The sequence below is a fragment of the Anabrus simplex genome, chromosome 5 (genome assembly GCF_040414725.1).
Source record: "Anabrus simplex isolate iqAnaSimp1 chromosome 5, ASM4041472v1, whole genome shotgun sequence".
Taxonomy (NCBI): domain Eukaryota; kingdom Metazoa; phylum Arthropoda; class Insecta; order Orthoptera; family Tettigoniidae; genus Anabrus; species Anabrus simplex.
Genome location: NC_090269.1, coordinates 338,289,182 through 338,313,300, shown reverse-complemented (window position 1 = coordinate 338,313,300; position 24,119 = coordinate 338,289,182).

The following is a 24,119-nucleotide window of genomic DNA, read 5'->3' as shown; positions in this document are numbered from 1 at the left end:
TTTTTAAACAGTCTTTGAACTTCTTATAAGGAGAAATGATTTATCTTACAATAGAATTAAAAGAAGCAACAGTATAGCATTAGTTGTTTCAGTTATTATTATTATTATTATTATTATTATTATTATTATTATTATTATTATTATTATTATTATTATTGATGTTGTTGTTGTCGTCGTCTAACACTGTCAGCCTTCTTTGTTTGAGCTTGTCTATATGTTATGATTTCTGTTTTACTACCAACAGTATTTATTTAAATTAATCTTCTTTACATTCTCGTTTCCCAAGGGGCCAATGACCTAAATGGTTAGCATGCTGGCCTTTGGTCACAGGGGTCCCGGGTTCGATTCCCGGCAGGGTCGGGAATTTTAACCATCATTAGTTAATTTCGCTGGCACGGGGGCTGGCTGTATGTGTCATCTTCATCATCATTTCATCCTCATCACGATGTGCAGGTCGCCTACGGGCATCAAATCGAAAGACCTGCATCTGGTGAGCCAAACATGTCCTCGGACACCCCCCGCACTAAAAGCCATACACCATTTCATTTCATCACCTCTCATTTTCCTCTTGTGCTTCATATTCCTTTAACATGTTTTTAATGGAGTGGGAATTGTAGAGTGCTGGAGTGCACTCGTGCTGTGCAGGGACATGGCTCCTGGGTAGGACAGAGTCCTTAATTACATGCTTAAACATTTGAGTGAATGTCTCAGCAATATCCTCACCCTATTCAACAGAACATTGAGTGAAGGAGAGTTTCCATCTCAGTGTTGCGAGGGAGTTATAATACCAATTCCACCGGGCGAGTTGGCTGTGCGCGTAGAGGCGCGCGGCTGTGAGCTTGCATCTGGGAGATAGTAGGTTCAAATCCCACTATCGGCAGCCCTGAAGATGGTTTTCCGTGGTTTCCCATTTTCACACCAGGCAAATGCTGGGGCTATACCTTAAGGCCACGGCCGCTTCCTTCCAACTCCTAGGCCTTTCCTATCCCATCGTCGCCATAAGACCTATCTGTGTCGGTGCGACGTAAAGCCCTTAGCAAAAAATACCAATTCCCAAGCCATGTAAAGATCCAAAGCTCTTGGATAGCCATAGGCCAATATACCTGATGAATGGCCTCTGTAAGCTATTTGAATGGATGGTAAACAGACGTCTTGTGTGGGCCTTGGAAGATAGAGGAGCACCTGTAGTTGCCATATTTTTTGACCTGAAAACACTATCTGGCAATATGAGATTATCACGACCCTACACCACTGGTAATTCCACGGAAATTTGCCAATGTGTATCGAGAACTTCATATTGCTCTGGGTCTTCAGAATCCATGTATAGAAATTTTACGGGCACCTTCTGAGAATGGATAACGGCAGGCTTACGAAGAAGTTCTTCTCACTTATTTACAAGACTGCAAGCATGTGGCTCAGTGAAGTAAAAAAAAAGAAGTTTCTGCTGGGATTTCTGATAGTGATGTATCAGACTGCCCCAAATTTTGTAAAATGGTAAACTCATGGTCTTCTCTACCTAAGAATGTTAAATCTAGCAAACCTCTTTCACAGGAAAGGGCTGAAGAGGTATTGAGAATGAAAACAACCACTCAAAAAGAACTAGTCATAATTTATTACTATTATTATTTTTATTACTATTATTATTATTATTATTATTGATAAAAGTCTTAACATGGCAACCCTACATTTGTCAGTTGAAGGTAGCCTGCACTGCACGGTTCTTCGAGTGGGGCTGACTGTGCGGTACTGCTAATTTCTTTGCGTTGTTACAGTTCTTTCTCATATGGACTATGGTAGTGCAGCTTACAGTTCAGCATCTAGATTTACAGTGAACCTTTTAGACAGTAATGTACCATAGTAGAGTTAGACTTGCAATTGGAGCCAGACTATTTACTGAATTGGGAGTTCCATCTTCACAAAGAAAACTTTAGTAATACCAATATAGTTGGTCCATTTGGACATTATAAATTTTCCATCTTTATCATCTGATGGCCGGGCAGTCATCCATTTTTGAAAATGAGACAGTCTCTCATAGTGAATTGGCACTGGCGGTGGCTGCAAGTAGCCTACACAGTGGCCTTCACGGAATGCACTAGCCATCGTTTTTGTAGGTGTGCTATTTACCAACTGATGAGCCCAATTTAACACACTGGGGTGAAACGCTGGCAATCTGGAATGAGTTAGCTAGGAAATTTATAATGTCCAAACTCTGAACTGTACTGTACAATACAATACTGAACTGTACCCCTTAAAAACTGTATAACACTAGCATGCAATGTAGGCGTCTGAAGTTTTATGGACACTTTCTGAGAATGGACAACGGCCGAGTAGTCCTTTTTGAATGGTGGTTTTCATTCTCAATACCTCTTCAGCCATTTCCTATGAAAGAGGTTTGCTAGATTTAACAACCTTTGGTAGAGAAGACCACGAGTTTACCATTTTACAAAATTTGGGGTGGTCTGATACCTCACTATCAGAAATCCCAGCAGAAACCCTTTTTACTTCATTGAGCCACATGCTTGCAGCCTTTTTAAATAAGTGAAAAGAACTCATTATTCATTCAGAACAAATATTTCAGGTTCGCGATGGGAATCAACATCATTATCATCTGATGGCCAGGCAGGCATCAATTTTTGAAAATGAGACAAAGTCTCTCATAGTGCATTGGCACTGCCGGTGGCTCCAAGTAGCCTACGCAGTGGCCTCCACGGTTAGAGCCCTGCGTGGATATACAAAATATCCACATCCGCACTTCCTTCATCCGCATCCGCGAATGGTTATCCGCAGATAATTTAAATATTTAACTACAGTATATTACACCCAAGGTATTGAAATGGTTAGATCTGTTAACATAATACAATAGGCCTGACACCTAGCACCAGAATACCTACAGTCTGAGATTTATGAGGGATTTTCTCTTGCGACAACTACCGACGTATTGACCTTTGTTCCTTCCATTACTTGCGGACAGGAGCCAGTTAGGCTTAGGTCACATTTACGGCTTTATGGTCTCAAGGCTTTTTATATATCACCATTCTCCCATACCAATGTCAAGGGTCACCTAACCACAAGCAGAAAGAAGAGTATACCTGAGTGAAAAATCAATAAACATCATTACTTACAAACTGTATGGCAGTGCAGATAATTTATATCTGCCAAGACACAAGTCTACCAATGGTAAAGAAGACGACAAATCCTAGCACCCAAAGTAAGGTTGGACTATAAGTTAACTGAGTTCCGTGTAGGGTGGCAAGTCAACTAAAAACTTTAATTCACGTAGGAACAACATATCCGCATCCGTGCAGGGCTCTGTCCACGGTATGCACTAGTCATGCGTCTTGGTAGGTGTGTTGTTTACCAACTGATGAGCCCAACTTAGCACACTGGGGCAAAATGCTGGCAACCAGGAATGAGTCAGCTGGAAAATTTATAATGTCCAAATGGACCAACTATATTGATATCATAAATTTACTCATTTGGAACAAATATTTCGGGTTCCCTATGGTGGGAATCAACATCTTTATCATCAAAAACTTTCGTAGATAGTCACCACTGATCTGCATTTAGCACAGTCACCCAGGTGGCAGGTTCCCTATCTGTTGTTTACCTACAATAGTCTTTCCTTAAATAATTGCAAAGAATTTGCAAATTTTTGAACATCTGTATTCCAACCCCTAACTCCTTGCCCTATAAATGAATATTTTCCCCAATTTGTCCTCTTGAATTCCAACTTTACCTTCATATTGTGATCTTTCCTACTTTTAAAAACACCACTCAAACTTATTCATCTACTAATTTCATTCCATGCAATCTCTCCATTGACAGCTTGGAATGTATCACTTAATACCAATATAGTTGGTCCGTTATTGGACATTATAAATTTTCCAGCTAACTCATTCCTGGTTGCCAGCATTTTACCCCAGTGTGCAAGTTGGGCTCATCAGTTGGTAAATAGCATACCTACAAAGACGCATGGCTAGTGCATACCGTTGAACAAATATTTAAGGCTCTCTATGGGAATCAACATCTTTATCAACGTATCACTTAGTCGACCAGCTCGTCTTCTTTCTCCAGAGTCCCCCCAGCTCAAATTTTCCAACATTTTCATAATGCTACTCTCTTATCGGAAATCACCCAGAAGAAATCGAACTGTTTTTCTTTGGATTTTTCCAATTTCTCGGATCAAGTAATCCTGGTTCCCTTTCCTCTCATTCTTGAATGATCCTTTCATTGTGTTTTTCTTCTCATTTCGAAAGTCATCTTCATTATTCTTCCATTCTGCAGGGACTAATTACTACATGGTTTTTCAGCTAATAGAAACATTCACGTCCGTGGCCATCATCACAATTTACTTCATTAACATGATCAGTGAACAATATTTCCATGTCGGGAGTGCTCACTCACATGCTAATAAAAATATACATTCATTAATATCTCCATTATTATAGCTTGTATGGTAAAAGTGTGGGCTGAATGGCTCAGACGGTTGATGCGCTGGCCTTCTCACCCTAACTTGAAAGTTTCGATCCTGGTTCAGCCTCGTGTCGGTAGATTTACTGGCACGTAAAAGAACTCCTGAGGGATTAAATTTGGGCACCTCGGCGACTCTGAAAACAGTAAAAGTAGTTAGTGGGATATAAAACCAATATTATTATTATTATTATTATTATTATTATTATTATTATTATTATTATTAAAAGTGTATTGGATAGAAAAGATTGAAAATTAAATTTTCTGTCACTTTTTTTAATTACACTTTTTAGATAGATCTAACACTGAGATATTTGGAAGTTTATGAAAGATGTAATGATCACAAATAGTTTGGTTATTGTTCCTTGCACATTAAAAATCTAATGAAACACAAAAGATAGGAAATTTGTACACAACTTTATCATGCATATAGTTTTTTTGATTCAGAGAAATTTGACACTTCCTCTTCAGTCTGTGCTAAGCCACTCTATTATAGTAAAATAATATTTATCCTAGTGTACAAACAGGCTATCCCTGAACTTAATTACCGAATTTTGGGAAGTTCTGTTCATTTTCCTGTGATGTGATTTTATAATAGACAAAAAATGAACTGAACGTATTTTGTACTGTCGCATACTTAATTTACGATGATGAAGTATGAGGCAAAAAGTTGAAGTGTACAGACAAAATTATTATTTCATTTATATAGATGAGGCTGACTGTCTGGATACAAGTAAATTCTAGACGTATAGTACTACCCAAAACGAACTTGCAGATTAAAGAAGTATTCAGCCATGAACAAGAAGTTTCTGATAACAAATGTATCAATTTTAAGATTGATGAACTCTTTTTAGGTCAAATAACAGTCAGAACTGTTGCTAACTTATGTCTTGGCTTATTATGGAAGTCTGCCTACTTTTATGATTTCTCTGTTGTCTAACAGCATCTCATATTGTAATCTACAGTGTTCCAAGTAGCTCATAAATTCAAGAAAAATAACCAGTAATTCATATTTCCAAATGAACAAATAATTCACTGGTTGTTGTTTTTGTGAGCAATCACTGTTAAAAACTATGAAACCTTAATTTTGAATCATTGTGGTGAACTAGCACAACTATGCTGCAAATGTATTTCTTTGCATTGATATGTTAGATACCTGTAAACCTTTCCTGCATCAGGAAGAGGCTGAAGTATCCGTACCACCTGCTTTATAACTTATCACAGATTTTATATAAGAGGAGCTATCCCAGGAAGAGACAATACTCAGAGAAGAGTTTGAAGATGCTCTGAAGTCAATCTCTGTACATAAGCAACCAGGAATTGACAACATTCCTGTTGAACAAATCAAGAATAGTGGAGAGATTACACTTGAATGCATATTCAAATTAGTAGCAAAATGTTATGAAGAAAGAAAATGGCCACAGGAGTTTTACACCTAATTTATAATTCTAATTCCAAAGAAAGCTGTACCAGTTGATTGCAGTGATCACCAGACCATTAATCTGATCCCTCACACATCTAAAATCCTGCTGCACATATTGACAAAACTAGTGGAGTTCCATATCGAGCAGTATCTGGACGACACTCAGTTCAGTTTCCGTAAGGGCATGTTAACTCGTGATGCCATTGCTTCCTTACATTGCCTATGAGAAAGAATGCTAAGTGTAGATAAAAACCTCAATGTACAGTATGTTCTATTGGTTACAAAAAAGTATTAACGTAAATTGGCAAAAGTTTTTTCCTTTTCTTGAACTAACTGGCTGCCCCCATACTTAATATAATTTTAGATCTGTATCAACAGTAGACAGCTGTCATATTTTTGGAAATGGAGTTACAGATTGTATAGAGATTTGTAAAGGTATGAGACAAGGATGCTTGCTTTCTACAGGATTGTTGAATGCTTTCGCCGAGCTGATATTCAATCGGTCCTTAAAGGGTTCCAATATGGGAGTAAAAGTTGGTGGAAGACCTATTCAGAATACTAAATTTGCTGATGGTCTGGCATTGATAACAGGAAACCTGAAGATATTAACAAGAATATTACATACAGTGCTTGAATGGCAAAGTAATGGACTTTGAATCAACCTCTAAAAGAAAACGATTCTGACAAGTAAACACCCAGAGATAATGCATGTTACCATAAATGGAGGAGTAGTAAAACAGTTTAAATACCTTTGACTGATTCTAACAGAATGTCTTTGTTGTGAAAGTTTAATCTTGATGACAAACCTAGAAAACACCTTCACTGGAGGCCAACAAACACATTATTTTATGAAAACATTCTTCAGTTGTACTGGTTGCATAAATTATGAAGAAGCTGAAAGTACAGCCCAAGAGAGATTCATTTGGAGAAGGCTCGTAGAGACAAACCAGTTATAAGACTGAATACATGATGATGATCATCATCCCAAGACACTATTGCTTAGTAATATTGGCTATGAATTAGTGGAAGGTCTTTCAAAAATCACAGTACTTGGTTTTGCAGATGACTCAGCAATCATAGCAAAAACCAAAGATGATGCTACAACCCTTAGAAATATGGCAATTCATAACTTCCAAGAACAACATTAAATCACGTGCCATGAACATTGTTAATGGAAAACTTAATAGCTGTCCATTATACATGAACGCATAGAGCGAGATACGCTTTTTACAGTAAAATGAAAAAATTTATCTTAGGCATTGATTTTTCTGGTAAATTGATTTTAGATGAGAATAAGATAGCCAGTGAACTCAAAAGAAACCCTAGATCTGCTCTCTGAGAGCCCCCTTTTGAAATAAGAGCAAATCAGTTTATCTTGCCATCTGTTTTCCATATTTTTCAAATTCTAAAATAATTTCGTGTAACCTTGGTCAGAATGATAAATAAATCTAACAATTTCTTATTGATATACCAGATACAGTACAATGTTATATTCACCTAGGAAGTTTAAAGGGCTAGGGTTACGGAAGTTGCAATAGGAATGTATTTTGTTAAGGGACTAATTCGCCATTTAACAATTGTGATATAGAATCTGAAGATAAATTTCAGTATCTGATTCAGTGCACCAAACCTGATAGTTGAGCCAGAGAACTGATAGTTACAGGAAAGTTGGTGGAAGAAAAGCTGGGATGAAGAAATGGTGGACATTATGAGGAAAAGGTTTGAAAATTGGCTTCGAGAACTGAATGTGTCTAATATTAAAATTCCTAGACAAATAGCACCTTTTGAAATACAGGAACCTTGAAGCCTTCATACATTTTGCGATGTGAATGGATAGCATAGGCCACAGTTTTTATTTCTTCATTCACAAGATTGTCAAAACTCAAATGGAACACCTTTGCTGGTGAAGTCTCGTGTAGCACCTGTGAAGAAGACTACTATTTTGTGGTTGGAAGCTTGTTCAACTGGAGGTCGTCTTGCTTCCACCATAAAGGCAAGTTTAGGAATTTGAGATCTTTCAACTTATTTTCGGATGGTTTCCACAACAGCACTCTGCTGAATCAAGAGGAAGGAAGTCTGGAGAACTTTTGTGGCAAACCAAATGAAATTACCAGTGTTTTGTCCCAGTGTAGCAGTGGGCTAAATGAATCATTGTCTCTGTTTTCAAAGGTTTGTACCCCATTTCCTCAGCTGTCTTCTGTAAGATCTCTGGGATCCTCTGTCTATCAGTGCTTGGACCTTTTTCTCTTTCCTCTTATGCATCAGCTTGATTCATACACAACGTTTGAAGAAACACCTCTTTTGTGGCACTTTCCTTGTTCATGGAGATATGATTCTGTTTTTCCCTACCTTCCTGGGTTCTAGGTTCAGGTTTCTCTCCAGCCTTTTCTACATTCAGTATATGGCATATAATGACAACATGACGGTTAGTGCACAAGGGACATCAAATGTCTGTCTTGCAATTTTTGGTTCTGTGTCCTAAATTTAGACTTGCAAATTAAGTTTTATTTTTCTAGCTTGTTACACTTTTAATCCAAGCTCATTTGTTGAGCAAGGTGGTATTCCTTACTTTCGTGCAGTTTGCTGCAAAACACACTTTAATTTCTTGCTATCACATTTTGCAGAGAACAATGAACTCTCAATTTTCCCTCTTGCCTTCTCTTGTTTTTTCTTATCAAACAAATCAAAACCTGCCTGCACAAAGATTATCCTTTCTCTCCCCTCCACTTCACATTTGAGGAAATTAAGAAGAGCCTCCGGTTTATCTTTTTGTACATTGATAAAATCTTCATTCGCTGATGATTGATTTCTAAGCCATACCCATAAAACATTTTGAGGTAAGCATGATTGTACGGGGACAACAACAACATTGATGCATATTTATCCCTGGTTACACTTTTGGATTCTAAAGCTCTAACTTGCTCTCTAGTGTATCATACAAGGCAGCTATTCCTGACTTGTCTTTCTTATGGGACACATTCTGAATGACTAACACAATAAGCTCCCTAGCGTAATACTATCAAAATTCTTTTAGGCTACAGATGAAGTATCAGAATTGTGATCTCTAACCATGCCTACATTTTCAGTATATAAATTTGCCATCTTTAACTTCATCAAAATTTTCTCTGTATGTTTCAACTGCTTCATACTCATGGTTGTAAACATCATCCATTTGTTCCAACATTAGTTCTAATATTTTTTCATCTAGTGGAGAAACTTCAACACTCGACTCCAATTTCATCAGCATCTTCTATGCCGATTCCAGCTCAACTATTTCACTGGTTAAACTTTGTGTTAATTCTTTATACACCTTTGTGAACGACAACCAAATTGGCTTACATTGCTTCACTAACGTTTCCATCGTCATGTGCTGGCATTTTTCATCCTCAAATAAATTTTACATATCCTATCGTATCTTTCCTTAATTTATATGTCGGGGACACCATATGTTTTGTTAAGGGACTAATTCACTGAGTTAGTGTAATCCATAAATATATTAACTATTATTTATTGTACAGTGACACAACATGTATATTCATGGCTGCTCTCCTTACACATTGCTCATTTGTCAACACTGTCCCATCAAGCATCACCTGCCACAGAGTCCGAGTAACACAGGTTGATCTCCAGCCGCTGTCCTTTATTTTGAGGCCAGGAGCAAATAAACTTCTTAACCATTTATTTTTTTTTTTATTTTTTTTTTAGTAACAGTGTAATTCTTGTAATATACTACAGAGATCTAACAATAAATACATAAGAACTATCAGAGGCTTAGAATTTGACCAAAAAATCAGAGTTGGGTGTAAATAATATCACAAATGTCAAGAACTGCAAAGACATTAGAATGATCCTAAGATCTGAGGATTACAAAAAAATTATGTTGATTGCAAATCCATGGAAAAATTGTGGCTATCAGGAATGCTTACCTACAAACAGATGGCTGGAGATCAGGGAAGGTTTAAGTAGTTTAGAATGGCACAACACTTTAAAATTACAGGCAAATGTAGCCTCAGTGTGTCTGGCTGAGTGGCTCAGACAGTTGTGGTGCTGGCCTTCTGACTCCAACTTGGCAGATTTGATCCTGGCTCGGTACAGTGGTATTTGAAGGTGCTCAAATACGTCAGCCTCGTGTTGGTAGATTTACTGGCACATAAATGAACTCCTGCGGGACTGAATTCTGGCACCTCACCATCTCCGAAAACCATAAAATAGTTAATGGCATGTAAAGCCAATAACCTCATTATTAGCCTCAGTGAGGCCTCTCTGTGGCAGAAATCAAGATGGCAACCGCTGCAAACATTGTAGCGAGACGAAAACTTTAGCACACATCATTGGCTCCTTTCCACATGAAGAATCCACTGTGTAACTCAAAATGATAGTACATGAATAGTGGAAATAATTGCCATGGATAAAGTTCAAAGAATTGGCATTGTCTCTGATCCCACAATGCACTTCAAAACAGGTATAGACCAGCCAACAGTAGTCAACCAAGAGAAAGAAATATATGAATAAACTACAGACCTTTTCAAAACTGCATACAATCTAAAGTGAGTCAGTCATTGGACTTGGTAGGTTGCAGGAGTACCATTCCAGAATTATTTGAGCAGTTTTGTTCTCATTTCCATCTTTGAAATAATCTATGTAAAGATGTGGCATTATTAGCCTTAAGAGGTGCTCTTCAACTTCTAAGGAATCCTCTTCATAACTAGCAATAAATGGTATTTTATTTTATCCTTTTAAATTTATAATATAATAGGTTTATAGATTTATAATCTGTAATAGGGCAATTTATATGGTACTGTATACTTTATGTGGGAAGTATGATAAAATAAATCTGAAAGTTGTTATGCCCCATGTATATGTTTCATTCTTAATATCTCTCTACTGTATGCCAGGTTTTGAAATAGCTATGACAAATGTGATTTCCTTAATTTACAGTATGTTTATGCCGTGTTAGGTATCGTTATTAAAAAAAAAACACATAAAATTGATACCGGTATATAAACACTGATTACCAAATATAATGCTTACTTTTCAGTGTGTAAATTACAAAAGATACACAGCTTTCTAAAAATCTCCAGTTACAAAGAATAATACCAGTATTGTACATTTAGAGTATTTTTTTACTTATGATTTATATGCTTATTGTATTATTTGTGTATACTTACTGGATTATCTGAACTGGAAACACTCAAAGAGTTGCATTGTTCAAATAATTTAGTTAATAAGAATTAAACACTTTTAATTTACTGACTCTGTTTTCCTGTATCCTGAACCAAGGATTGATAGTCCATCCAAACAATATCAGGGGTAAAATCATTAACTGTATGAAATTGTGTGGAATATTGAGTATTTAGATTTTGTTAAAATAGTGACATATTATACACACAGGTAATATAGTGTGCCCTACAGGACCCAAGGGTTCCGGCCAGGCGAAAGCCGGTCTCGAACCCAGAGTACAGTAGTGAAAGAACTCTCACAAACGTGAGCTTGTGCACATAGTCTTACCTGAACACTTACCCTTACTCAGCCGGATAATAGCGCCCTTCTCAGGGATAACATGGGTGGACAATGGGCAACATGAAGATAAACACTAGGATAAGTGACTAATCAGGTAAGAATCAGCTAAATTAAAAAAATATCTAACAGAAAACATCGCTGCATTCAAAGTTTAACAAATAGGGATTTATTACATAAACAGAATTTATTTACAAATATAAGAGCTTTCAAAATGCTTGGGTCAAGATAATGTTGAGCCGATGACAACCAGTTCACTGCCTTCACGAAAACAGCTGTGCTGTAACAAGCATGTTACAATTGTGTAAGTAACGAAATCTAGAAAAACAGATATCTGCTGAAATACACATCTAACAGTAATTCCCATAAAATTTACTATGCCTCGTACCATCGAACCCCGGTGCAAACAAAAATCACCACATAATGTACAGTGTCCTGACTCGGTCATGAACCCTAGTCCCATGAAGAGTAAGGCGTATAATATTCATATACAAACAATATAAAAAGAACACAACAAACATATCCAAGGGTGTCAATATCAAACGGGGCAGTGTTAAAATTAACGTAGAACAAATAGAACATTAAAAAAAATCTCTCCCTGCTTTCAAAACATCACGGTCGTCTCCTCCCCTTAACACACTCGACAAGCTGCAGACGGCAATATAACCCAGTATCAAGACTGTGACGTCAGGCACAACAACCCTCACCCTCCGACCACTTCACAAGCAACAGTCCACATAATTTACGAGCTCAGCTGGGCTGCAGGCTAAGAAATCTCGCCTTTCAAAAACACCTCACGTAATCTGCTGCTAAAAGCCCTCTTTTAAATACACCTGGGCTATCCGCCCTCATCTCAATATCACAAATCTTACTTCCGCCTCCCATGGGCTCAACCTTGGTACTACAAAAACACAAATCACTAAGCGATAGTCACATGGCCATAATAAGGCATCTCCAGTACATCCAATATACTCTCAACTGTGCTGGGCTTTCTCATATCAATACATACAGTCAGCTACATGCATAATGCTCATATCTCTCAAATACTCGGACTCGCTCGCCCTATCAGTGAAGCTAGGTGAATTACGGGTTACATCCTGGTCACAACTATACACATCTACGTCTGCAGAGACAAATGCCTGAACGCGACCTAATAAAAGGTGCCTGCCTGTTAGACTAACCTCCTATGACTAAGGGAGTTCGACCTGGCCCATAAAGATAACACGTACGCTAATATAATACTATCAAAGGAAATATAAACATACCAACAACGAATCTACAAACAATCATCTACCCTAATGTACGGAGTTCGAGCTTGAGGCCTAGCTCTTTATTACCAAGAAATTTTCCTACCATAACTAATCTGTTGACTGACGGCCCCCCTATTCCTATCTAAATTTAAATGACATGCTTGAAACAGAATTGGAAAGCTCTGACCTTAAGTGATTGATGACATGACGGAGCGGCCCTCCCTGTGGACCACTGAATTTACCACATCATGACAGACTGCGACGCTTGCATCAGATACTGTTGACCACTTGGAGACATTCTTTCTTGCGTGACTCCTTCGTACAGCTCCTTAGATGGTTGGACGATGTCCCCTTCGACGTCGCGCTGATCACGTACGCCCAACGTTCCTGGATCGATGCCCGTTGTCGTGTTGGCTTCAGCTCCGGTTGTGGCTTCCTCGAAATGATGATGTGAAAGCTCGTTCTGACTTGATGCAGGGGTAACTGAAAACAAATTCATTTATTACAGACTGTCCAAATTCGATGCCTGTTTCCCCTACTATCGTGTCTCACACGTTACATTGACCAAGTCTTGTTCAGAATTTTAAACCTGGTACACTATAGTTTCTTCACTATTCTTAGTCACTGTTATTTCATCCCTTCACTCGGACAACATGTAGTGCTTGAAGAACTACCCTGAGCCTATATTTATTCTAGCATTATGTCCGTTACAACTTGACCTCACAGAAATATAAAGCTACTAGTTCATCAGTCTCTTATAAGCAGTACCTCATCTCATCATAGCATATCACCACAGGTAAAATCAAGAATTCAGCTGAATATTCAAGTTGATTACTTACTTCCTCGCAGATACAGTAGTACTAGTTGTATGTGCAGCTCGAAGACACAGCGTTGTTCTCAGTACCAACACGCAGTATGACGACTCGTTCAAGCAGCCTTCTGGTCAAAGAATGAGACTGATATGCCAGGCGGCCTTGTTTTTATAATCCAGTTTAGCGTAACCACGCCGCTTGATCGCGTGCAGGATACGCGCGCCCGCGACTCGAAGTTTTCCCGCACAACGCACGTCAAGTACTCTAATTAACGAATGCATTTATGATTGCAGCCCTGATGCATATCAAAATAAAGCAGAAATTATGCAGGTTGCAATTCTTGTATCAAATCCAATGCAACTCTTCCGTAACCAAAGATATTAATTTAATTCTTTCTTCCCTCCTAATGTAAGTTTTGCCGGGATCCGGGAAGCGTCCCCAATCTTCATTAAGAGGCTTGGCTTGGGACATAACTCCCTTTAATGAGGTTCTGGATATTTCTCATAATGACGCTCTAGCTCACTTCACACAAGAACGCTTCTTCTGGACTCTTTTATGAAATATACTATAAGACAATGACTTCGTGGGTGGTCTTATGTAATCCCAATATCCAATACTAAAATCTATACTATTGGCCCATGAACAGTATGGTTCAATAGATAAGTTTCATTAAATGCTTATCTCTGCCCTCATTGAAACAGGAATTAGAAATTAAATCTGAAAATTATTTATAACAACAGTGAACAGTCCAATAATAACTCACGTGTGATCAACTTCTGTCATGTTTTATCTCTCTCTCCTCAGATTGTATCAGTTAACCTGTTAATTCCCATAGCTCGAAAATATTACTTGTGCTTCAAATTAAGCATTGTATTTTCTAAGGTTCTCAGATGTACGTTTCCTTTGGCTTGCTTTACGTTTTCTTCCATTGCTGCTCTGTTTCTGCCATCCACTTTAACACTCCACTCGCTTGTCAGCTGTACAGTGCTCAATGTGCAAGCCCTCTGGGCCATATGCTTGAAATGCTTCTTTAACATACAAAAATATATATTATGTGTTGGCCATGTGGTTAGGATCTTGTAGCTGGAAGCTTGCATTCGGGGGATAGTGGGTTTGAATCCCACCGTCAGCAGCCCTGAAGATGATTTTCTGTGGTTTTCCATTTTCACAGCAGGCAGATTCTAGGTCTGTGACTTAAGGCCACAGCCACTACCTTCCCAGTCCTAGCCCTTTCCCAGTCTTGCATCACCGAAAATCTTCATTGTGTTAGTGCAGCGTTAAACTACTTGCATATAAATATACAATTATCTGGAGTTACAAAGAAAATGCATATGGACATTTTTATCTATATATGAAAATGTGTGTGTGATGGTGGTGGTGATTATTGTTTAAAGAGGAAGTACAACTAGGCAACAATCCTCTATATAACACTAATCAGAGTGGAAAAATGGAAGGGGTCTGACACTTTGAAAAATGAAGGTATCGGCCAAAGGAAGACAAGGGCCACAAAGGGCATGAAAATGAAAAACTCCCTAGGCCTCCATACGTAACCATCGGGGTCGGAAAAGAACAAAAGTTAACCAAGAGAGGTTGGATAGGATAGATGAAAGTGAGGAGCCTGGCACAAGTAAGTGGAAGCATTGCCAGGACTTAGCTAAGGGCCCCGTGGTAGCCAACCCATGCTCCAAAGTTCAGAGCCCCTGAGGCCCCTTTCAGTCGCCTCTTACTACAGGCATGGGATACCGTGGGTATTACTCTACCGTCCCCACCCACAGGAAGATATGTGCGTGAGCCTCTGTGGCTCAGGTGGCAGCGCGTCTGCATCTCACCACTGGGTTCCATGGTTCAAATCCCGGTCACACCATGTGAGATTTGTGCTGGACAAAGCGGAGACGGGACAGGTTTTTCTCCAGGTACTTCGGTTTCCCCTGTCATCTTTCATTCCAACAACACACTCCAGTATCAGTTCATTTCATCTGTCAGTCATTAATCATTACCCCAAAGGAGTGCGACAGGCCACAGCAGCCAGCATAATTCCTATCCTCGCCGCAAGATGGGAACTTCATTCATTCCATCCCTAACCCAGTCAATGACTGGAAAACAGGTTGTAGGTTTTCATTTATTCATAAAAATGTGTGTGTGTAAATGACATATATCCCCCTAAACCACTGAAGCAATTTCAACCAAACTTGGTACACTTATGACTTACTGTCTGGAGACTAGCATTGTGGGGGTAAGCCATTCCTAGCACCCTTACCGGGTGGGGATTGGTTAGGTATAAAAATAATCGAAAATAGTGTCGAATCCATAGTTTTCAGGGTCGCTGAGATGAATAGTGCACTCCAGATTTTTTAAACTCAAAGTTCAGCCCCATTTTTAGAGGGGACAAGGGGATACTGAGATATAAAAGTAATCAAAAATAGGGTCAAATCCGTCATTTTCAGGGTCTCTGAGATGAATACTAACACTGTGGATTTTTTAAAAGTTCCAGTTCAGCCCCCTTTGGCATAGTGGGTGAGAAAGTGTGAAAAAGTAAAATGACAAAGATCATAGACGTACGTGTGTATTTTCCAGCATAGTTGTCAACTAAATTTGGTACAAATATTACTTACTATCCATGAAAAATGTTGTTGGGGGAAGACACCCCTAGAAACCACAGTGGAGGGGATGAAATATAAATATAACCAAAAATGACCAATATTAGTGTTGAATCCATAGTTTTGAGGACTACTGGAGTGATTTCAACCAAACTTGGTGCACATATGACTTATTATCAGAAAGCTAACCACGTGGGGAGTAAGACACCCCTAGGACCCTTAGTGGTGGACCGGGCGAGTTGGCCGTGCGCGTAGAGGCGTGCGGCTGTGAGCTTGCATCCGGAAGATCATGGGTTCGAGCCCCACGATTGGCAGCCCTGAAGATGGTTTTCCGTGGTTTCCCATTTTCACACCAGGCAAATGCTGGGGCTGTACATTAATTAAGGCCACGGCCGCTTCTTTCCAACTCCTAGGCCTTTCCTGTCCCATCGTCGCCATAAGACCTATCTGTGTCGGTGCGACGTAAAGCAACTAGCAAAAAAAACCTTAGTGGTGGGGGTGAGAAAGGGTGAAGAAAATAAAATTTCCAAAGTGATCAAAATTATTTATGTTTGTGTGTTTAATATTCCAGCATAGCTGTCAACTTAAGTTTGTACAAATATTACATACTACCTGGAAAAACTACTGTGCAGGCAAGGCACCGCTATAATCCCTAGGTAAGGAGGTGAAATATAACTAAAAATGACCTATATTTGTGTTGAATCCATAGTTTTTGGGACTATGGGAGTGATTTCAACCAAACTTGGTACACTTAAGACTTACTATCACTGCGTGGAAGGATGACAACCCTAGCACACATGGGGGTGGGAGGGGGTGAGAGATAAAAAATAATTGAAAATAGTGGTGAATCCATACTTTTCTAAGGTTGCTGAGATAAATTGTGTTGAAAGTCCAAGTTCAACCTCCTTTCACTAGTATGACTTACTATATAGAAAAAATACTGTGGGGGTAAGATACTTCTAGCCCCCTAGGGTAGGGGTTAAATGTAAAAAAAATAATCAAAAATGACCGATATTTGTGTCAGATCCATAGTTTTCAGGGTTGCTGAGATGATGACACTCTGGATGCCATTTAAGACAAAGTTCAGTCCCAGTCAGCAGAGGGGGTGAGAGTGGGTGAAGTATACATGTATGTTTTAGCATACCCAAACTTGGTACAAACATAATTTATTATCTGGAAGAAATTACTACGGGGGTAAGATATCGCTAGTACCCCTAGGGGCAGGGTTGAATTATAAGAAATACGGAAAGAGGGGTGAAATATAAAAATAATAACAATGACAAATATTAAGTACAGTTCATAATTTTCGGTGTCACCGAGGTGAATAAAGAAAAAGGAAAGTGTCCAAAATGACCAAAATTACGCATGTATGTTTCTTTATTCCAGCATAGCCCTCATACAGTATGGGTACACATATGACTTACTATCTGGAAAAATACTGTTGGAGGAAAACACCCCTTGCACTCCTAGGGGAGGGAGTGAAATACAGAAATAAACTAAAATGACTGATATCAGTGTTGAATTGTTTGCGAGGTCGCTAAGTTGAACTGTGAGACTCGGATACTGGTTAAGTTATACTTCAGTCGCAATCAGTACGGAGGTTGAGAAGGTGTGAAAATGAATGTAAAAATGACCGAGATTATGGATTCATGTGGGTATGTTCCAGAATAACTCTCAACAAAACTTGGTACACATATGACTTACTATCTGAAAATAAATACTGTTTGCGGGGAAGACACCCCTAGCACTCCTAGGGGAGGGGGTGAAATATAAAAATAAATGAAAACGATTGATATTAATGTTGAATTCATTTTTATAAGGTCGCTGAGTTGTACTGTGACACTCTGGATGCTGGTTAAGTCATACTTCAGCTACTATCAGAATGGAGGTTGAGAAGGTGTGAAAATGATTGAGATTATGGATACATGTGGGTATGTTGCCGAATAGCTCCCAACGAAACTTGGTACTCATATGACTTAGCATCTGGAAAAAATAGTAATAATAATGGCGTATGGCTTTTAGTGCCGGGAGTGTCTTGAAGACAAGTTCGGCTCGCCAGATGCAGGTCTTTTGATTTGACTCCCGTAGGCGACCTGCGTGCCGTGATGAGGATGAAATGATGAAGACGACACGTACACCCAGCCCCCGCGCCAGTGAAATTAACCAATGATGGTTAACATTCCCGACCCTGCCAGGAATCGAACCCGAGACCCCTGTGACCAAAGAGCAGCACACTAATCATTTAGGCATGGAGCCGGACAACTATGCAGATGAAACATTCCAACCCCTGCTAGGGGTGGGGAATGCCGGGCTGAGTGGCTCAGACGGTTAAGGCGCTGGCCTTCTAACCCCAACTTGGCAGGTTCGATCCTGGCTCAGTCCGGTGGTATTTGAAGGTGCTCAAATACGACAGCCCCATGTCGGTAGATTTACGGGCACGTAAAAGAACTCCTGCGGGACTAAATTCCGGCACCTCGGCGTTTCCGAAGACCTTAAAAAGTAGTTAGTGGGACGTAAAACAAATAACATTATTATTATTATGGGTGTGGAATGGGAGGTGACAACTTGTAAAAAATATTGGAAAATAACCTATATTAATTTCAAAATCATTGTTTATGTGTCACTGAGATGAATTTTGATGCTCAGGATACCATTTAAGTGCACATTCAGCCTCCATTGAGACAGGGGGCATAGTTTAAAATAACAGACATTAGTGTTGAATCCACTGCTTTCGGGGTTGCAAGTCTGATTGGTGACAGTCTGAATGATAGCTAAAATCGTGTACATCTTATCTATAGTGGGACGGGTAAATACATAATTGTAGTTATCACTTATTAATTTTTGACAGGATCAAATACTTCCCAGTCATTTTGAGCTTCCATAAGGGCAAAGTTTTACTCTAAAATTAAATAATCTAGTCTGCCTCTGTGGTATAGTGGTTAGTGTGATTAGCTGCCACCGCCCAGAGGCCCGGGTTCGATTCCTGGCTCTGCCACGAAAATTGAGAATTGGTACGAAGGCTAGAATGGGATCCACTCAGCCTCAGGAGGTCAACTAAGTAGAGGGGGTTTCAATTCCCACCTCAGCCATCTTCAAAGTGGTTGTCTGTGATTTCCCACTTCTCCTCCAGGCAACTGCCGGGATGGTAGCTAATTTAAGGCCACGGCCGCTTTCATCCCTCTCCCTTGTCTATCCCTTTCAATCTTCCCATCCAGCACAGCATAGCAGGTGAGGTAGTGGTCCTCCTCCCCAGTTGTATCACCAAATGTCTCACACTCCAGGACACTGCGATAGAGGTGGGATCCCTTGCTGAGTCCGATGGAGAAACTAACCCTGGAGGTAAATGGATTAAGAAAGAAAGAAAGAAGATTAAATAATCTAAAATTTGAAATCAAACAGCAGTGGTTAGTGCTTCTGGTCATTGGAGGGGGGTAGAATTAAACCCAGGCCAAAATACCAGTGGCAAATTCAGCAGGGATGATTTGGCAGCACTTAAGGTGGTAGTGAAGGAAGTGATACAAAAAAATTGTCAATAGGATAAGGTGCAAGAAATAAAGGACATGATGGAAGAGCAGAGAAAGGAGATCGGGAACATGAAGAAATGGTTAGAAAGGAAGACTGAGGAATCAAACAATAGAGTGTGGAACAATGAGAAAGAAATAGAGTTATTAAGAGGGAAGGTGAAACATCTAGAAGAGGAGGTGATGATGATGATGAAGAAGGAAGCAGAGGGGTACAGGCAAGAGGGAATGAAGAAAGCCATATTTATACATGGTGTGGAAGAAGATGAGAAGGAAGGAAAGATTGATTTAATCTATAAGGTGGTAGAGGTCATACGGGATAGGATGAAGATCAATTTCAGTGAGGTTGACATAGACGATGTGGAGAGAGTGGGCAAAGCGAAAGGACGAAGACCAATTAGGGTACAGTTTTTCTCTATCCTAATGGCAGAAATTGTGCTAAGAAATGGGAGTAATTTGTAGGGTCAGAAAGTATGTGAAAAGAAGGTGTGGAAAATATGAAGATTCTGAATAGGCTTCTTTGGAGAGCGAGACAGCAAGGGCTAAAAGCCCGCATAAGAGGTCAGAGACTAGTGGTGATGAATAGGAGATGGGTTAGGGAGCACCCAGTGGCGAAGTTGAAAGAGATGGACGAACACGTCAGTTCCGAGGAGGGGGAGTGATGGCAGTGCAAGATGGAAGGCAGGAAGCAGAAACAACTAGGGGTGAAGTAGAGGAAGGAGTAGATATCAACCCATGTGGAAGTGGACAGTGCAGTGTGGATATACAGTAGAAGAACAGAGCAGTGAAGGGGCGAGTGAGGGTGAGCTACAAGAACCGGCGGGTGCAGTATGTAGTGGTTTAGAGACCAAGAAAGAACATGAGAAGAGTGATCGACAAATAGGTAAAGATGTTATGAACAGAGGAAGAAGTAGGAGCCTAAAAGACTTGTGGGGTAAAGTGTGCAAGGGGGTGGAGGATACGGAGGGCATAGAACAGCAAAGAACATTAAGAAAAGGAGAAATCGAAACAGGGAATGAGGGGGTGAAAGCTACAAGGAGTAAGAATAAGGGAGGCAATTTAGAAGGGAGGGAGGGTAAGTTATAACTATATTGGGAAATAGGATGTGTGAATATAGAGGGGCTAAGAAACAAAATAGGAAATAAAAAGGTTAGGGAAGTAGTAGAAAGGTTCGACGTTGTGGCACTTTTGGAGACGTGGTTGGAAGCAGGGAAAGAGATTTCATGGAAGGGGTTTGTGATTAATATAAATATAGAAGAAAGGAGAGGAATAAGGGACGTGCCCCAGGAAGAATGGTAGTACTAATTAAAGAAGAGATTAGTGAACTAGTAGAAGACATCGAGACAGATATGCAGGAAGGTATATGGATGAGATTTAATATGGGATGGTTAGAGGGAAGGATGAAGAGAATAAACCTAGCATTTGTGTATTGCCATCCTACTAGTTCTGTATACACAAATAAGCATCTTTTTGAAGAGTTATTGGTGGAGATTAGTATGATAAGAGAGAAGTTTGCAGAAGAAGACATGCTGCTATTTGGAGATTGGAATGCAAGAATAGGGGAACAGAGTCCAGTATAAAGTAGGGAAGACGGGAGGTGTATGTTGAGAAGTAGAAGAAGTGAGGATAAAACTATAAACAGTTATGGGAGAAGCTCTTAGAGTTGTGCGCAGTGGGGAATTTATCTATTCTGAATGGATGGAAGGAGGGTGACATTATGGGGAAATTGACCTGTTTCAGAGCAGGGGAGTAGTGTGATAGATATAGTTTTGAGCTCAGAGGGAGTGTTAGAGGATATTGTAAGCGTGGAAGGAGGAGAATCACACCATTTCCCAGTGTGGGTTCTGTTAAAAGGTGGGGAGAAGAAGAATATAAGGAAAGACATTAAGATGAAGGACGAACCAGGGAGCGGGTATAATAAGTACAAATGGACAGAGAAAATGGAAAGAGATTGGGACAGGGTAGCAAAAGGAGAAGTACACTTACTGAGATATGGATGGGAAAGGGAATTAGAGGAGAATAATATTTATAAAGCCTTGGAATTGCTGCTACATCAAATAAAGATGATAGCTCAGATAGATAGATAAAGGTGGAAGAAGAAAAAAGAAAAAGGGAGAAGAATGGTTTAATAAAGAGTGTGAATGTATGTGAAAGATGGTGCTGGGAGCATTAGGAGAGTATAGGAAAAAAGGTGGGAGAGCTGAAAGAGAGGTTTTCTGTAAGTTAAGGAAAGATTACAAAAAGAAAAATGTGAGGTAATAAAGGCATGGTTAGAGGAACAGACTGAAGCCATAAATAAAGAATGTAAGTTGAACAACACTGAAAAACTTTGGGGAAAGATAAATAGAATAATTAAGGGGGGAAGGAGTCTAGAGAAAACAAGTATTGAGGATGTACAGTGGGTTAGCTACTTTAGGGAATTAATCGGGAGGAAGGGGGAGGTATGGTTGAGTGAGATGGGGGATGAAGAAATTTGGAGGAATAGAAGAGTGGCAATTTATGAAATAGACAAGGAAATTACAAGAGAAGAAACTTTGGGAGTGATAAGAAAAATCAGGGGCGGGGCAGCGGGAGGTTGCAGTGGTATCAATAATACGTTTTGGAAACAAATTAGAAAAAATGGGACAATAATAGAGAGCATAGTTAAACTATTCAATAAGATTTTTGATGAGGAGAGGTAACCTAGGGAGTGGGAGACAGGAATTGTATGTCCAGTATATAAGGGAAAGGGTAGTAAGGACAATATGAATACATATAGGGGAATATCTCTGTTAGATTCCTTAAGTAAAATTTATACAGGGGTGTTAGTGAACAGGTTAAGTGAATGGTCCAAAAGAAACGAAGTATTGTCAGATTACCAAGGGGGATTTAGAAAAAAGAAAAGAACAGTGGACAATATAATGATAGTGAAGACGGTTTTGGAGAATATATGAGCTCATCAAGAGGTAAGGTGTATGTAGCGGCAATTGACTTCGGACGTTATTACGTATGGAGGCCTAGGGAGTCTTTCATTTTCACGCCCTTCATGGCCCTTGCCTTCCTTTGGCAGATACCTTCATTTTTCGAAGTGTCTGATCCCTTCCTTTTTCTCTCTGATTAGTGTTATATAGAGGATGGTTGCCTAGTTGTACTTCCTCTTCAAACAATAATCACCACCACCACCACCACCACTGAAAAGGCATTTGATAAGGTCAATAGAGGGCTCTATTAGAGAAATTGGGTAGGTTAGGGGTTTTGGAGAAGATGCTAAGGGCAGTGGCGGCGATATATAAGGGGGTTAGTTGTTGTGTGAAATTGGGTGACGATAAGTTGAGCAAACCACTAGAGTCTAGGGTGGGTTTAAAGCAAGGGTGTAAATTATCGCCAATATTGTTTATTTTATTTATTAATGATATCCTGGATGGAAATGGGGGAAACAATTGGGCCGTACCGGTGATTAGTGGGTTGGAGATACCGGGTTTGATTTTTGCTGATGATGTGATATTGATGACTCTAACTTCAACAGGGATGCAGAGGAGCTTAAATAAAGTGTCGGATTTTGCAAATAAATGGGCCTTGAAAATTGACGGGAATAAATCGAAAGTGCTAGTAGCTCAGGTACACAAAGGAAGGAAGGAGGATGGGAAATGGGTCGTGCAGGAAGAAAGGTTGGAACAAGTAAGATGGAATATTTAGGAGTCATTATTAACAGAAAAGGGACTGGGACAATCAAATAAGGCAAGCGAGAAGCAAAGGTATGGCTGCCCTATCCTCAGTCAAATACTTGCTGGCTAAATTTCCATGTATCAGTTATGAAACCTTGAGGTTAGTTTTAAGATTGGTGGTTTTTGGTAGGGTAATGTATGGGGCTGAAATTTGGGGGTTGGATGAGAAAAGAGTAGAATGAAGACAAATTATTAGTAATTTCGGTAAGTCGGTAATGCGGCTCCTGCAGTGCACAGCTAATGCATGGGTGGAATTACTATGTGGGGAAGATTTAGAATTTGAGTGTATGAAAAGAATAGTGAAATATTGGATGATTTTGAAAAGACAAGAAGGCAGGAGGGTGCTACAAGCTGCGAACGAACAACAACTGAAGAGTATGTATAAGGGGTGCTGGCTAATCAAAATTAAAAGATATTTGGAGATGATAGGATTAGGGTACATGTGGGGGGGGAGATCTGGACAAAAACAGAAGCCAGAGGGCTGAAGGTGCTTTCGAGGAGGATTAGAGATATGCATAGGCAGAAATTATTGGAGGAACGTAGACTAAGAGTTTGCTTAATGTTTTTAATACAGTAGAGGAAGTAACTGGGATAAATATTAGATACGTTGACAGCTTAAATAGGGGTGGGTTGGTTTGGTGGCTGATGTGACTACAGAAGAATAAGGGTTGGTTAAAAGGGAGGGACAAGACAGTTTGTATACTATGTGAGGCAGTGAATAACAATTTTCACTTATTAGGTGATTGTGAAAAAACAAGTAATATAAGAAATAGATTATTGAGTGCCAAACATCAGAAACTATTGGGAAAAGGGGATGAGCAGACT